The sequence below is a fragment of the Malania oleifera genome, chromosome 13 (assembly GCF_029873635.1).
Source record: "Malania oleifera isolate guangnan ecotype guangnan chromosome 13, ASM2987363v1, whole genome shotgun sequence".
Classification (NCBI taxonomy): domain Eukaryota; kingdom Viridiplantae; phylum Streptophyta; class Magnoliopsida; order Santalales; family Ximeniaceae; genus Malania; species Malania oleifera.
The window spans coordinates 77085514-77101570 of NC_080429.1; the positions used below are offsets into that span (position 1 = coordinate 77085514).

The 16057-nt window shown below is 33.5% G+C and overlaps 1 protein-coding gene across 4 annotated transcripts in view; it reads left to right on the forward strand.

Annotated features, from left to right (window-relative positions):
• Positions 1-389: 389 nt before the first annotated feature.
• Positions 390-16057, forward strand: part of LOC131146417 (histone deacetylase 15) — a 104721-nt gene continuing 89053 nt past the window's right edge. For 3 of the 4 annotated variants that reach the window (XM_058096013.1, XM_058096015.1, XM_058096016.1), the window contains exon 1: positions 407-629. The gene's annotated coding sequence lies outside the window, so the exon portion shown is untranslated. Of the gene's footprint in view, positions 630-4675; positions 4826-16057 lie in introns of all 4 variants that reach the window. The other variant, XM_058096014.1, reaches the window with a different exon arrangement.

A 16057-nucleotide genomic window follows, 5' to 3' on the forward strand; every position in this document is an offset into this window, starting at 1 on the left:
GTTGCTTCTATTAATGCATCAATGAATTCATATATAGTTACATAAGTCAACACATCTGATACAAATGCATCAATGAATTTATATATCGTTACATAAGTCAACACATCTGATACAAATTTTTGTTTGACATCAAAATCTAACTCCAACAAAATATAATAAATTAAAAACACCCAATCAACTAGATCCCAAAGGCAGGTTTTACATGTCCATGCGTAGTTTGTCTACAACCTCTAGACCACTCGACCAATCCATGTGAGTTTTAATAAACACATGTTTTTTTGTGCATTTTTGACACCTTTCACCCTTCAACTGCCAATTTTTTCCCCACATTTAATGGGAAAAGCCAATTTCTTTTAATTTGATATTGGCTTTTCTCATTAAATAAAAATAGGGATTAGTTGCGGTGCGGTGAGCTTTCCACCGGAGCTGTTCCCTCGAGGTCCGAGCTATTGGAGCGACGCTCTAATCATCATCCCTCCGGTCATGTTTAGAAAAGTCCATTAAAAAATAAAATGGTAATAATAGTAAGAAGAAAAGGGTAAAAGTTTTTCCGTCGGTTGAACTGGAGACGGAGAACTCGTCGGCGGCATCGTCTCGGCGACCACTCTAGGACGACGACGCGCCTAGAGGTATGCGACTGTCCTCTCTCTCTCTCTCTCTCTCTCGGGTGCTAGATCTCGTCGAAGTGGGTTGATCTTTGAACATCTCGGCGAATTTCGGCAGTCTATTGCTTCAAATGATCGAAATTTCAATACTGTTCTCTTTGAGCCATGATTTTGACGTTTCTGTTTTCGCTGTTCCAATTTCTGTTGTTAGGGCATGGTTAACAGATCATTCACCAATATCACTTCAAACCCTTTGTTGTGCAAAAATTCAAGTTTTCCTTTGTGTAGAGATTTTATGAATTTAGCTAAAATTTTGCTCCACATTGTATTTTGGTATCCATGCACCACGCACAATTTCAGTTTTTGAGAGAGACATCTCTCCACCCATTGCCCAAGACATCTATTAAAAAAGAGGAAGCAAAATAAAACATTATAACTGAAAATGCATGAAGAGAACAAGGGAATTGGGTGGTGGAAGTTAAAGGGAGAAAATAAAATAAAATTTATAGACAAAATGATCAAAGATGGTGACAGACACAAACATTTTTTGAAATAGGATAGCTAGCTCTATTAAATAGATAATAGAAGATATTTTAGGTAAATCTCTCAGCTGGTAAAGAAAGTAGTGGGATCAAGATGTCCAAAAAGGCGTAAAGACAAAATGAATTTGGTATAAAACACGAAAAAAATATAGAGACATAAGCAACTTTGAAAAAGTGTAAGGAGACAAGAAAAGATGCAAGAAATGACATTAGTGAAGCTAACATAGATCATGTAATATTTTTTTTGTTCTGCTAGATTAGATACAAAATACGAAGAAAGAAACATACTAAACGTGCTAGAACTAGTAAAAGAAAGAGTGAGGACTTACGTAATGTAAAATATATAAAAAATGAGGATGATAGTGTTTTGGTTAAAGAAGATTACATATAAGAAAGTTGATTAAGTTACTTTTATAAGTTATTTAATGAAAACCAAGTAAAAGTCTAAACATTTAAGATTTATTCACAAAATTAGAGTTAATGAAGTTAAGTCTAATTAGAAAAGATGGAAATTGGAAAAGGTTTAGGATTGTATGACATATGAAGTTTGAAAATGCTTCGGTAATAATGGAATTATATGGTAAACAACAAGAACAATAAAACCAAGCCTTAAGTCCCACTAGGTGGGGTCGACTATATGAATCATTTTCCACCAATTTATGTGATCATGAACCATTTGTTTTGACAGATTCAGGGCTATTAAATTCTTATTCACTATCTCCTTGCAAGTTATTTTAGGTCTACTCCTACCCCTTCTACTATTCCCTATAGTAACTTACTCACTCTTCCTCATTGGTGTGCTATGTGGCCTACGTTGCAAGTGTCCATACCATCTGAGTCGTCCCTCCTTTATTTCATCTTCTATAGGAGTTACACCTAACTTACCACGAATATGTTCATTCCTTAATTTATCTTTCAGTGTTTTACCACTCATCCATTTAAGCAATCTTATCTCTACAACTTTTACTTCTTGGATATTCTGTTTATTTTTGCCAAACATTCTGATCCGTATAGCATAGCTGGTCTTATAGCCATCCTATAAAACTTCCCTTTTAATTTTAAGGGTATTCTACGATCACAAAGTACACTTGAAACACTTCTCCATTTTACCTAACCTGCTTTAACTCTATGCATTACATCATCTTCAATTTCTCCTTCACCTTGCATAATAGATCTAAGGTATCGAAACCTATAAGTGTTATTTATTTCTTCATCATCAAGTTTAATTTTGTCTCCAATATTCCTCCTACCATTACTGAAATTACATTTCATATATTCTATGTTATTTCTGCTTATCCTAAAGCCTCTAGATTCCAAAGTTTCTCTCCATAATTCTGACTCAGCCTCTACTTTGCCCCTAGTTTCATCAATTAATACAATATCATCTGCAAACAACATATACCATGAAATCTTATTTTGAATAGTGGTAGTTAGTTGGTCAATTACTAAAGCCAAAAGATAACGGCTCAAAGCAGATTCTTGATGTACACATATGGTGATTGGCATATGGTGATTGTAAATTTTCTAGTTTCTCCATCTATAGTCCTTACACTAGTCATTACTCCATCGTACATATTCTTAATGACATTAGTAGACTTGCTACATACACCATTTTTTTTCAAATCCCACCATAGAACTTCCCTAGGTATCCTATCATATGCTTTCTTTTGGTCAATAAATGCTATATGCAAATCCCTCTTCTTTTCCTTGAACTTTTCCATTAATCTTCTTAAAAGATATATAGCTTCTGTGGTAGATCTCCTAGGCATAAAATCAAATTGATTTTTTGAGACTTTCATTTCTAACCTTAATCTTTGTTCAACTGTCCTTTCCCATAGTTTCATCGTATGACTTATAAGTTTACTTCCACAATAGTTTTTTACAATTTTGAATATCACCTTTATTTTTCTATATAGGTATTAAAATGATTTTCCTCCATTCATCTGACATTTTCTTAGTTTTTATAATTGTATTAAATAAATTAGTTAACCATATAATTCTGTTATTACCTAAGCATTTCCAAACATCAATTGGGATGTTATCCGGTCTATAGTTTTCCCATTTTTCATCTTTTTAGTGCAAACTTAACTTCGTTAACTCTAATTTTATGAATAAATCTCATATTTTTGGTGTTTTCCTCATTTGTCAAATCTAAGTTTAAGCCTTCTATTTGATTTTTCATTGAGCAACTTACTGAAGTAACTTTGCCATCTTGTTTTAATGTTTTCGTCCTTAACCAAGACAATATCATCTTCACTTTTTATACATTTTACATTTCCCAAGTCATTACTCTTCCTTTCTCTAGCTTTAGCAAGTTTAAATATATCTCTTTCCCCTTCTTTTTGTATCTAATCTATCATACAAACTATTAAATGATCTGTATTTAGCTTCACTTAGGACCTTTTTTGCATCTTTTCTCGCCTCCTCATACTTTTCAAAGTTATCCAGGTTTCTACATTTTTGCCATGTTTTATACCAAATTCTTTTTGTCGTTACGGATTTTTGGACATATTTATCCCACCACCAACTTTCTTTGCTATTCGAGAATCTTCCCCTTGATTCATTTAAAATCTCTTTTGCTACCTTTTTAATAGAGCTAGCTAATTTACTCCAAAGAGTATTTGTATCGATTCCAGCCTCTATAGTCCAATCCTCATATTTGATCATTATATCTTTAAATTTTATTATATTTTCTTCCTTTAGGTTCCACCACTTAGTTCTCTTACACTGGTTTATTTTATTTTTTTTCTTTCATTTTTTAATACACATATCTAACACTAAGACTCTAGGTTGTGTGGTTAGGCTTTCACCTAGAACAACTTTACAATTCTTGCATGATATCTACCCTCCTGGTAAAAGAAAAAAATCTATTTGACTTCTATTTTGTCCACTTTTAAAAGTTATTAAGTGTTCTTCTCTCTTCTTAAAAAAAATATTCATTATACTAAAATCATATGACATAGCGAAGTCTAATATCATCTCCCCAGACTCATTTTTGTTTCCATATCCATATCCTCTATGTATCTTCTCATAACTTTTATTATCCCTTTCAACGCGTTCATTCAGGTCTCCTCCTATAAATATTTTCTCAGTCCCTAACATGCCTTGTATAATACTATTCATATCTTCCCAAAATTGTTTTTTAAGATTTTCTGCTATGCCTACTTGAGGAGCATAATCACTAATGATATTTATTATCTCTTGGCTTAATACCGTCTTGATTTTTATAATTCTATCCCCTACTCTGTTTATATCAACAACTCTATCTTTTAAGTTTTTGTCCACAATAATTCCTACTCCATTTTTTTTTTCAGTGTGCCAAAGTTTAAATCCCGATTTATCAATTTCTCTAGCTTTCTCCCCCACCCACTTAGTTTCTTGAAGGCAAATTATATTAATTCTTCTTCTAATCATTGTGTGCACAATTTTTATGCTTTTACCCGTAGATGTCACTATATTCCAAGTTGCTAATCTAATCCTACTTTCCTGAACTAACTTCTTTACTTGTCCACGTTCTGAATGATGCAGGAACCCTCTATTATTTGACACTGTACCTGGGCACCGACGCATTGCATCTCTTCGGTGCAACGACCTAACCTACTCTCGCCCACTTTTTGCTACACCTAGGTGGTGCAAGTGCAACGCATCGCTCGTAGGGGACGTCTCAACAAATATTCAGTAAAGATTTATATCATAGTGATTTGACAAATTTTACGTTGGTTGTCAGCTACTAATGCAACCCTCCTCCTTTACCCGGGTTTGGGACTGGTTGTGTGTGAAAAAATTAGGGCATTAAGTGCATCACAGGCGGAGTTAATGGAATTATATGGTCAACTAATTTATTTAACATAATAATAAAATGTAAGAAAATGCCAAGGCAAATGGAGGAAAAACACTTTAATACCTATATACAAAAATAAAGGAGATATTCAAATTGGAATAACTAGTGTAGAATTAAACTTATGAGTCATAGTAACCATGGAAAAGGGTAATTGATAAAGACTAAGGTTAGAAACAAGGTCTAAAAAGATCAATTTGATTTTATGCTTTGTAGATTGACTGTAGAAGCTATATATCTTTTAAGAAGATTAATGGAAAAGTTTAAGAAAAATAAGAGGGACTTGACTATGGTTTTTATTGACTTGGATACAGCAATAGGGTACGTAAGGAAGTTATATTGTGTGTTTTGTCATTAATGATATGTACGATAGAGTAATGATTATCATTAGGACTACAGGTAGAGAGTTTGATGAATTTCCATTCAAATGGGTGTACATCAAGGATTTGAGCCCTTATTTTTTTGCACTACCTATGGATAGACTTACTAGTAGTAAATGTAGTATCCAAAAATAAGGTTCAGTGGTGTACATTGTTTACAACAACAACAACAACAAGCCTTAAGTCCCATTAGGTAGTGTCGGCTACATGAATCCTTTCCCACCAATTCACCTGATCCAGAGAGTTTTACTCTATTAAATTAAGGGCTATTAAATCCTTCCTCACTACCTCATTCCAAGTTATTTTAGACATACCCCTACCTCTTTTCATGCCAGAAACACTAACTCACTCACTCCTCATCACAGGTTCTCTACTAGGCCTGCGTTTCAAATGCCCAAACCATCTAAGCCGCCCCTCCCTTAAATTGTTTTCAATTGGTGTTATACCTAAATTATTGCGTATATGCTCATTTCTTACTTTATCTTTTAATGTTAAATTGCTCATCCACCTTAACATACACATCTTAGCAACTTTCATTTTTTGTGTATGTTGTTTCTTAGTTGGCCAACAGTCGGAATCATAAAGCATAGTTGGCCTTATAGCTGTCTTATAAAAATTTCTATTTTAATTTTAAGGGTATTCTACGATCACACAATACACCTAATGCACTCCTCCATTTTAACCATCTTGTCTTAATTCTATGTACTACATCTTCTCCAATTTCCCCTTCAATTTGCATAATAGATCCAAAATATCTAAATCAATCAATGCCATTAATCTCTTGATTATCTAGTTTAATCTTCTCTTTATTGCTACTTCTTACATTAATGAAATTACATTTCATATATCATTAATGAAACCATTCAGACTCTAAAGTGGCTCTCCAAAGTTCTAGCCTAGATTCTATTCCGCTTCTACCATCATTAATCAACATGATATCATTTGCAAATTTCGTACACCAAGGGATCTCATTTTGGATATTCCTAGTAAGTTCATTGATTCCTAAAGTAAAAAGATAAGGACTCAAAGTAGAACCTTGATATACACCTATTGTGATTGAAAACTCTCTAGAATCTTCTCCTACAGTCCTAATGCTAGTCATTACTCTATCATACATATCATTAATGACCTCCGTATATCTAGTGCAAACTCCCTTCTTTACCAAAGAATTTCCCTAGGTACTCTATCGTAAGTTTTCTCTAGGTCGATAAAAACCATATGTAAGTCCATCTTTTCCCTAAACTTTTCCATTAAACTTCTTAAAAAGATAAATAACTTCTGTTGTTGATCTCACAGGCATAAAACCAAAATTTATTTTTGAAATCTTTGTTTCTAATCTTATTCTATGTTCAATTACCCTTTCCTATAATTTCATCGTATGACTTATAATCTTAATTCCACGATAGTTATTACAATTTTGAATATCGCCTTTATTTTTGTACAAAGGTACTATAGTACTTTTCCTCCATATTTTTGGCATTTTTTTAGTTTTTATAATAGTGTTGAATAAATTAGTTAACCAAATAATTCCTTTATCCCCTAAACATTTCCAAACTTCAGTTGGTATTTTATCTCGTCCTATAGATTTCCCACGCTTCATTTTTTTAATGCCATCTTAACTTCAAGGACTGTAATTTTGAGAATAAATCTCCTTTTTTTAGTATTCTCATCATTTGTCACTTCCAAGTTCAATCTTTCATTTTGGTTTTCATTAAACAATTTATCAAGTTATCTCTGCCACCTTTCTTTTATGTCTTTTTCTCTAATTAAGACATTATCATTCTCATCCTTCATACATTTTACATCACCTAAATCTTTGCAATTTCTTCCTCTAACTCTAGCAAGTTTATAAATGTCTTTTCCTCTTTCTTTTGTATCTAGTTTAGTATATAAAGTATCATAATCTCTATGTTTAGATTCATTGATAGTCTATTTTTTTTGCATTTTTTCTTGCTTCTTTATATTTTTCAAGATTTTCTATATTTCTACAATTTTTTTTTCATATTTTATACCAATTTATTTTTTTCTTAACGACTTTTTGGATTTCTTGATCCCACTACCAACTTTCTTTACTACCCGAGTATCTTTCTTTGGACTCACCTAAAACCTCTTTTGCTATCCTTACGATGAATTTGCCATTTTATTCCAAATAGTGTTTGCATCAACCTTATCCCCTACTGTCCAATCACATTGTTTAATCATTTTGTCTTTGAATTTTTATATATTATCTCCCTTCAAGTTCCACCATCTAGTCCTCCTATGTTGATTTATACTACTCCTCCATTTTTTAATATGTATATCTAGTACTAAGACTATGTTGTGTAGTCAAACTTTCACCTAGAATAACTTTACAACCCTCACATGATAGACGATCCTTGTTCGTAGTTAAGAAGAAATCTATTTGGCTTTTAATATACCCACTCTTGAAAGTTATTAATTACTCTTTTATTTTTTTATTTTTATTTTTATAATGCAAGTATTAAATATAACAAAAATTGTTGCCAACGTGACCATTCAAATTAGCTCCTATAAATGTCTTTTCAGACATTGGTATCCCTTGTAAAATACTATCCATATCTTCCCAAAATTGTCTTTTCAATTTTTTTGCTAAGTTTATTTGGGGAGCATATGCACTAATGATATTCACTATCTCAACCTAAAGCTATCCTGATTTTAATGATCCTATCCCTATTCTTTTAACATCTACTATATTATCTTTTAAATCTTTATCTACAATGATACCCACCCCATTTTTATGTTTCTCTTTACCAGTGTACCAAAGTTTAAATCCTGATTTTTCAATTTCTCAAGCTTTCTCTCCTACGCATTTCGTCTCTTGAAGGTATATTAAGTTAATTTTTCATCTAAACATTATTTCCACTATTTCTATACTTTTTTCTCGTAAAGTCCCTATTTCCAAGTTGCTAATCTTGTTTTAGTTTCTTGTGCTAATTTATTAACCCTCTCCCTTTTATATTGACCCGGTTTGGTAAGAAAGAACTAATGATGATAAGATCTGACAAAGTTTTGCATGGCTGTCAGCTACCTAACACAACCCTACTCCTTTATCCGGGCTTGGGACCGACCTTGTGTACAAAGAATTTGTGTTACACAGGCAAAGCACACGTTTGTGTTTTTTTTTTTGCAAACTTATTTCACATAGACAATTTTCTAAGTCACACCCTACAACTAATAGAAACCACACACACAATGCAATGCATTAAAATTTTTTGAAGCATACAATTTTAGGGTGTTAGTCCAAGCTAGGCTAAAATTAAAAAAACCATGCAATAGCACTTTTGAACAATTTTGTATATTCTAAAACTTGCAAATAAAAAAAACAAAAATGCATATACTAAGCCTACAAATCAAAAACACAAAATCTCCACTACTAATCAAATATTGGAAAAATTATTAATAATCGTAATAAGAAAAGAAATAACAAGAGAGGAGACTATCTCACTGGTGACTGAAACTAAAAAAGGTAACGACAACCGCTTTAAAAATACTATCGTAAGTACCTTTGACGTAAGAAATTGATGCTGCTAACAAAAATCTATTCAAAGAATATTTAAGCAATGAGGGATTGCAAGAATTCTTTAAATCTAAATTCAAGAATCACAGCCAAGAATATTAAAGAAACAAGATTCCTCAGCTCATAAATCTTTATTGCTTCTTCATGATTTTAGGATTGAAGAAATAAGAATCCTTGGATTTGTTTGAGTGTTTAGGAGAAAAGAAAGGAAAAGGCAGGAAAGGAAGGGAGTTCAGAGAGTGGATTTGTTTGGTTAGTAAGAAACAAAACCAAAAGAGAGAATATAATATATGAAATGAAAGAAATAAAAAAGAAAAAAACCTTTAAGAAGTAAAAAGTAAAAGAAAGAAAAGAAGAGGAATTTAGTTGGTGAGCAATTTATTTATTTTTAATATAATGAATCCAAAATTTAATATGAAACTGAGATACCAACAATACCGTAGTCGACTTGGATATGACAGCTTTGATTGGTGAGAAGCTGAACCAAAAGTGCAGGACTCAATTGTGTACGTTGTTTGTAGATGATTTTTTCTTGATTGATTAACTTGGGTGAAGTAGAGTTTAAATTAGAATTATGGAGAGAAACTTTATAATCTAGAGGCTTTAGGATCACCTTGTTAGCTTGGAGGCGATTAGGAGATGGAGGGGGGACTAGGGTTTTGTAATGTGGTTTCTAAGAACATCTTTGTAATAGGCAAATGGTTATGGAGATTCCCTTTAAAGTCTAATTTTTTATGGCACGAGATAATTTAGAGCAAGTATGGCATTCATATGAATGGGTGGGATACTTAGGGGAGTGGTGTTGTCACTCATTTGAACCCTTGGAAATTTGTTTCACAGGTTTTTGGTTATGTTTTCTCCCTCATTCATTTCATCGTAGGCATTGGTGATAAAGTTTGTGTTTGGGAGAAAATCTGGGCGGGTGAAACTTTGTTGGAATTTTTAATGCCTTGATTCTATAGATTACCTTCCATTGACAATGCACCAATTTCAGCCCTTTGGAGGGGATCTTGTGTCATAGGACTTCCTTTTCTTCAGGAGTGATAATGAGAGAGAGGTGGATGAACTCACTTCCCTATTGAGTTTTTGAATTCCTTCAATCCTAATAGGAGGGGGGATGCTAGACTTTGGATTGGGGATTCTTCGGGTTCTTTTTCTTCTTAGTCTTGTTGTTCATCTTACAAATTCTCTAAATCCCAATTCATTCCATTTGGATAAATTTGTGTGGATGGCAAAAGCCCCTTTAAATATTGAAGCTTTCATTTGGACTTTGGTTCTCCACAATCTTAACACGAATGACTTGCTTTAGACTAGGAGGTCTCATAAGGCTCTTTAGCCAAATGTATGCTTGATGGATCATGAGGAGAACGAGATTAATATTCTTTTTTTTTTTTTGCATTGTGGGGTGGTGAGGTTTTTGTGGAACGACCTGATCTCTTGCTTTGGTAAGGTTTGGGTGTTTTTGCACACTGTTTATGAATTTATAGTGGTGCACTTTTGGGGTTTTGAAGGGATAGGAAAAGGAGAACGTTTTAGAATTTTGTAGTTTTGCTACCTTGTGGGCACTTTGGCTTGAAAGGACTGCTAGAATTTTTAAAGATGAGAAGATTCCTCTGAATTTGATGGGAGAAAGCCATATTTTTGGCTTCCTTTTGAGCTTATTCTTATGGGGTTTTTGAGGGTCTCTAGCTGTCCGACATCCATAGGGACTCAAATGCAGCGTAGATGTAAATTCTTTGTACTTTTTACTTTATTTTTTGTTCTTATGGAGGACACCTTATCCTCGTTACCATCAGATTGTAATTATTCTTGTTCTTGTTCTTGTTGTAGTGAAGTTTTTGTTATCTTAAAAAAAAAAAAACAAAGAAATAAGACTGATATATGAATGGTAGGAGGATTATTGGAGGAAAAGATTAAACTTGATAATCAAGAAATTAATAGCACTAGTAGATTTCGATACCTTGGATATATTATGGCAGGTGAAGGAGAAATCAAAGAAGATGTAATACGTACAATTAAAGTAGGTTGGGTAAAATGGTGAAGTGCTTCATGCGTAGTGTGTGATTGGAGAATACCCTTAGAATTAAAAGGAAATTTTTAAGATGACTATAAGACCAACAATACTATATGGATTATAATGTTAGACAACGAAAAACAACATATCCAAAAAGTAAAGGTTGTTAAAATGAGAATGTTAAGGTGGATGAGTGGTATAATTTTAAAAGATAAATTAAGGGATGAACATATTTGTGTTAAGTTAGGCACAATACTTGTAAAAGATGACATAAGGGAGGGATGGTTTAGATGGTTTGGGCATTTTCTATTTAGGCCAAGTAGTGCACCGATGAAGAGGAGTGAGCTTGTTACCCTTAATGGCAATAGAAGGGGAAGGGTAGACCTAAGAAAACTTGGAATGAGGTAGTAAGGATTTAATAGCTCTTAAATTGTTGAAGGAAGTTGCCACAATTGTGTAAATTGGAAAAAAAGGATTCATGTAGCCGATCCACCTAGTGGGACTCAAGGCTTGGTTTGTTGTTGTTGTTGTTGTTTTTTATTTTTATTTTTATTTTTATTTATTTTATTTATTTTTTATTTTTTATCGAGATTTATGGAACATTAAGTGCCTGTTTGGATCAAGTATTTTTTTATGGAAAGGAAAGCAAAGCAAGAAGGAAACTTGGTTTCCATGATATTTTCTCTCCACAGTAAATATTATTAGAAATGATAAAAATGTTCTAATTTGATAAAAAATTATGATAAAGCAAATGTTAAGGATGTGTAAAATCAAAATTTTGTTTATTATTTTCGTATATTCCTTATTTTCTTTCTCACTTCCTTGATAACCGAACATAAAAAATTGTATTCTTTCAAGCTTGCAAGTGGAATCCCTGCCTGTTCTCGTAGCTCAATCTCGCAGCCCTAGCAGGTTTGACTGTTCCCACTTGTCCTTAATGCTTCATCTCGTAACTATTCAAAGCTTCATCGTCGAAGCTTCTACTTGTTTTCTTTGAATCAAAGGTCATTTTCTTTGCAGACTTGAAAGTTGTTCTTCGAAGGCTTGTCTAGAGTTTTAGCAGGGTTTAAAATTTGAAGCTGCTTCTTCTTATCTTCATCAGATCCAAACTTTAGATACTGTTAAAAACCTATGCATGGGTCTCTTCTTCTCTTGCGTAACAACTCTCTTATCCTTGTGCGAACATGGCCATGGTTGGATTAGTAGGAGATGTTAAAGCATTCGGTGTAGATTGAAGGAAAATCCTTCAATCTGAGATTGGTAAGGAGGGGGTGACTCCTTTACTGTGTGTGCTCAATAATAACATTTCTTGAAATAGGTGGGTTAACTTCACAAAGGAGGCAGTTTCTTGTCTTGCCAATGGTCTATCAACTTTCATTTGGTTGGAAAAGGGCAATAGAAGCGTTTGTAAGGGGAACCTCCATTGTTGGATGATTATTAGGTGGACTATGTCGGGGAAGTTTTTGGAACTTGGGCTGAGGGGGAAAGGTAAGAATTTTTCGGTGTTCATTCTTTGAGGCATAAAAGGAATTGGATGATGAAGCCTTGCGATTGAGTTCTGTGAATTTGTGATAGAAATTCATCATGATTTTGTAGGAGCAGGAATTGCAAGCACTTGATCATGGAGTGAGGTGGTGATGGAAGGAAAGATAGGTGAAGACTGCTCAAGTAGTCCACAATTAGAAAAATTGTGCCTTAGGTGTGGGGCTGATCTGTGATTGAGGGAATTGGGTGTGTCGTTACCAGATTACAACACTGCTCAATCAGAGGTGAATGTCCATAAGGCGTAGGAAACTAGGTTCTGGTGGTTGTTGCTAATCTTGCAAAGGCAGCTAGGGCTGCGATGGGGGACGACGAGGCTATGAAGTCTAGGCCTAGTCGTCTGGTTCTCATCCTGGATTTAGGCCAGGTTTTTGAGAAAGGCGGTGCTTCTTTTTTAACAAAGTTGAGCCATTAATAGAACAAGCCCATTGTTTTGACAAGAATGCTATGGGCCTTTCTTTGGATTCAAAAGAAGTCTTGTATAGACAGGGGCTTTCACAGATAGGCCTCGTATCTAGAAAGGCCCAGGGCAAGGATATGGGTGATCAGGCCCTTCCCTTGCACGACCCTGTTTCTGAATAAGCCCACTTTCATAGCCAAAATTTGCATATGGGAGAGGTGGGTATTCAACAAAATGTTAACAAAATACAAGATTTCTCTCCAACTCTCCAAACTAAGCATAGAATGGATCAACATTTAGTGTAAGTAGGATGATTTCAATTTGGTTTTGAAATCAGTTTGTGAAGAAAATGATGATAATAATATAATTGTCAGATTGGCTGTTGATTTTGGTTTTGCAGAGGGATCAGAGGCTGGTGTCGACAGGATTAATAAAAGACAAGAAGCTGGATTGGGTAGGAAATATGTGTTTCAGGATTTATTTCTGAAAAATCTTAGGGTCCTAAGGTGTATGTTCGTGGGAAGGCTTCAAAGATGGGTGCGAAATGAAGAAATTATATGAACCAAAAAGAGAGCATTCTGGTGAGATAAAGCCAAAGATTTTAAGGAGAGTTGAGTATTATGGAAGATGCACTTGCTAAGATGACGAACATAGCAAGTGATGGAGTTAGCAAAGGAAAGGAGGCTAAGAAATAGGGAGATATTTCAGATAACGATAGTGATGACATTGCAAGTTTGACTGTGATGGTGGCTTGCTCTTGGATGAGATTGGGGAACAAAATGGATACGTTTCTGATTCTTGTGATGTTCTTGGAGTCCTAAGATATGTACATCCTGATTCCTGCCCTGTTGGAAGGATTGGAGGGGGTTCTTATTTTTGAGAACAATGGGTTGGAAAATAAAATGTAGTGCAAACGTTGGAATTTTACCTACACAAGTGGAGGTGATTTCTAGGAAGGACTTAGGAGTCCTTGATATAATGAATAAAGTGGATTTAAAATATTGTGATGTTGGTCAAATTGAAGTGTGCTTTGATGGGGGTAAGTATAAAGCAAAGAAGGGTTAGAGGGAGCTTGCAAATTAAAGTGCTTGGTGAATTATGACAGAAAGGGATTGAAAGGTAGTTTTCTTGGTTAGGAGTACTTTTCGGTTATTTTTTATTTTTATCTTATTTTTTTAATTTAATTATTATTTTTTGTTTTCTTTCTGTTTTTTATTTTTCCAGGTGGACCTCTTGTTCAGTTGTTCCCTTAGGTTGTAACTTCTCTTTCTCAATCTAATATATCTTCTTTGATTATAAAAAAGAAGAAGGATTCTTTCATGTTTTTTTTTTTTTTTTTCCGTTCCCTCATATTTTCCAAGTTCCAAATGGTACCCTAGGTGATTTTTTCTGCATTTTTTAAAGTCAGGGAGCCTTAGTATAATTTTTTTACACTGATGTCTATGGTACATTATTTTTATTTTTCAAATAACTACTAGGTAATTATAAAATAAAGAGAATGCATTTGTATGTAAAATATAAAAGATTGACAAATTAAAAAAAAAAAATAACTAGTGGAAATTTGTGGGCTTTTCTTTTTCCCCTCAAAATTATAATAAATACATGTTTCTATTTTTTTCTAAAAAAACCTCATCAAATTAATAATAAGTGATTAACAAAGTGTGGTATTTGATTGATCTACTCAATTTCTTTAAAATGACTATAAATTATGATTGGATTTTTGGAGGCTAGAGAAGGCATACATTCTTTCATGTATGTGTGTTTGTAATTTTTTCGAGACACATACAGTCGCATGCCTTGTGTGCAAGCCTCTAATGTACTTATTATCCTAGTGTGCATGTCCGTAGCCCTCCCAGTAGTTTAATCTTATGATTGTGTTTTTTGATATGCTTTTTTAAACGATAGCTAGGTTCTCCCCACCCTTCCCCTAGTACGTTGTAGAATATTTGGCTGTGGCACATGTTGAATTATTTAAGTTTTTTTGGAATTTTTTGGTGGCTTTTCAATGTGGTCTCTTCTTGCATTATCACTGTTTTTTAATTCTTTGGAATGGCTTAAGGTGGGAATGCATTAATGCAATAGCTATTGTATAGGAGTATAACAATTTTGTGAAGAGATAGTGCGATGAAAATGACCGCCCAAACATTGGTGTTATTCTGATCAACAAGGAATTGATATTCCCAAATCTCATAATAAGAATATTTATTCTTTAGTTATTTCATGTTTGTTATATTAACACTAATTTTCATATGGTTATTTGTCTTAGAAATTAGAATAGGATCGTCTTTTTTTGCCAATATTTTAAATGGTGAAGGTGTAATGTAGGGCGTTTCTTGTGAGATGAGGTGTGCCTCGAGGCGTTAAGGTTTTAAGCCTTTTGGGAATTTTATTTTTAACATGAAGGAAATAAATAAATTACATATATATTGAAAATAAAGGAAGATTAGAAAGTTTGCAAATAAAATTTTTAAAAAAAATTCAAATATAGTTTTTAAACTACTTCTTGGCCATTCTAAGCAGGCAAACTTAAAATAATTTGAGTAAACTATGCTAAGATATAATCATAATATTACAAAGTTTGAATTGTAGTCATGAATCATGATCCAAATGCGACATTCAACTATTTTGGAAGGGTTTAGGCTCAGAATTTTAGTGATTCACTCATCTTAGGTGGTCCTTACTTGTTTCTTTTTGATTTCTGTTTTTTTTAGCCTATTTTAAGACCAACTTTGACTTAAATATGTACAAACTCAAAATGCCAAACCTTAATCCAAAAAATTGCAAAAAAGGTGCATCATTTGTGCAAACGTGTAAGCCCTTGTGTTATGCGTCCTGCCTTTTGGGAGTTCGGTATTTTAAACTATGCCTTAGGGTATTTTATGCACTCCTTGTCTTGACACGACCTTCAATTGCTTCTTTTAAAATGCTGATTTTGGTAAACTATTAAGTTCCTACAAAATAGTTGTTCCATCCCATTATATTCCATTTTGCGAACAAATGTAATGTTACTAGTTTTTAGGTGCTTTATTGGATTGCACTCCTTGGGCTCTTTCTTTAATTTACTTTGAGTACTATCTTCCTGAAGTTGTTTTCTACCGTTGGATGAAAAGTATTTTTGGTGTAAATATGGATTTATCATTTATGAATGTTACCAAACAACAGAAAATAGGAAACTATTTTCCGTTTTTCCAGAATAATATT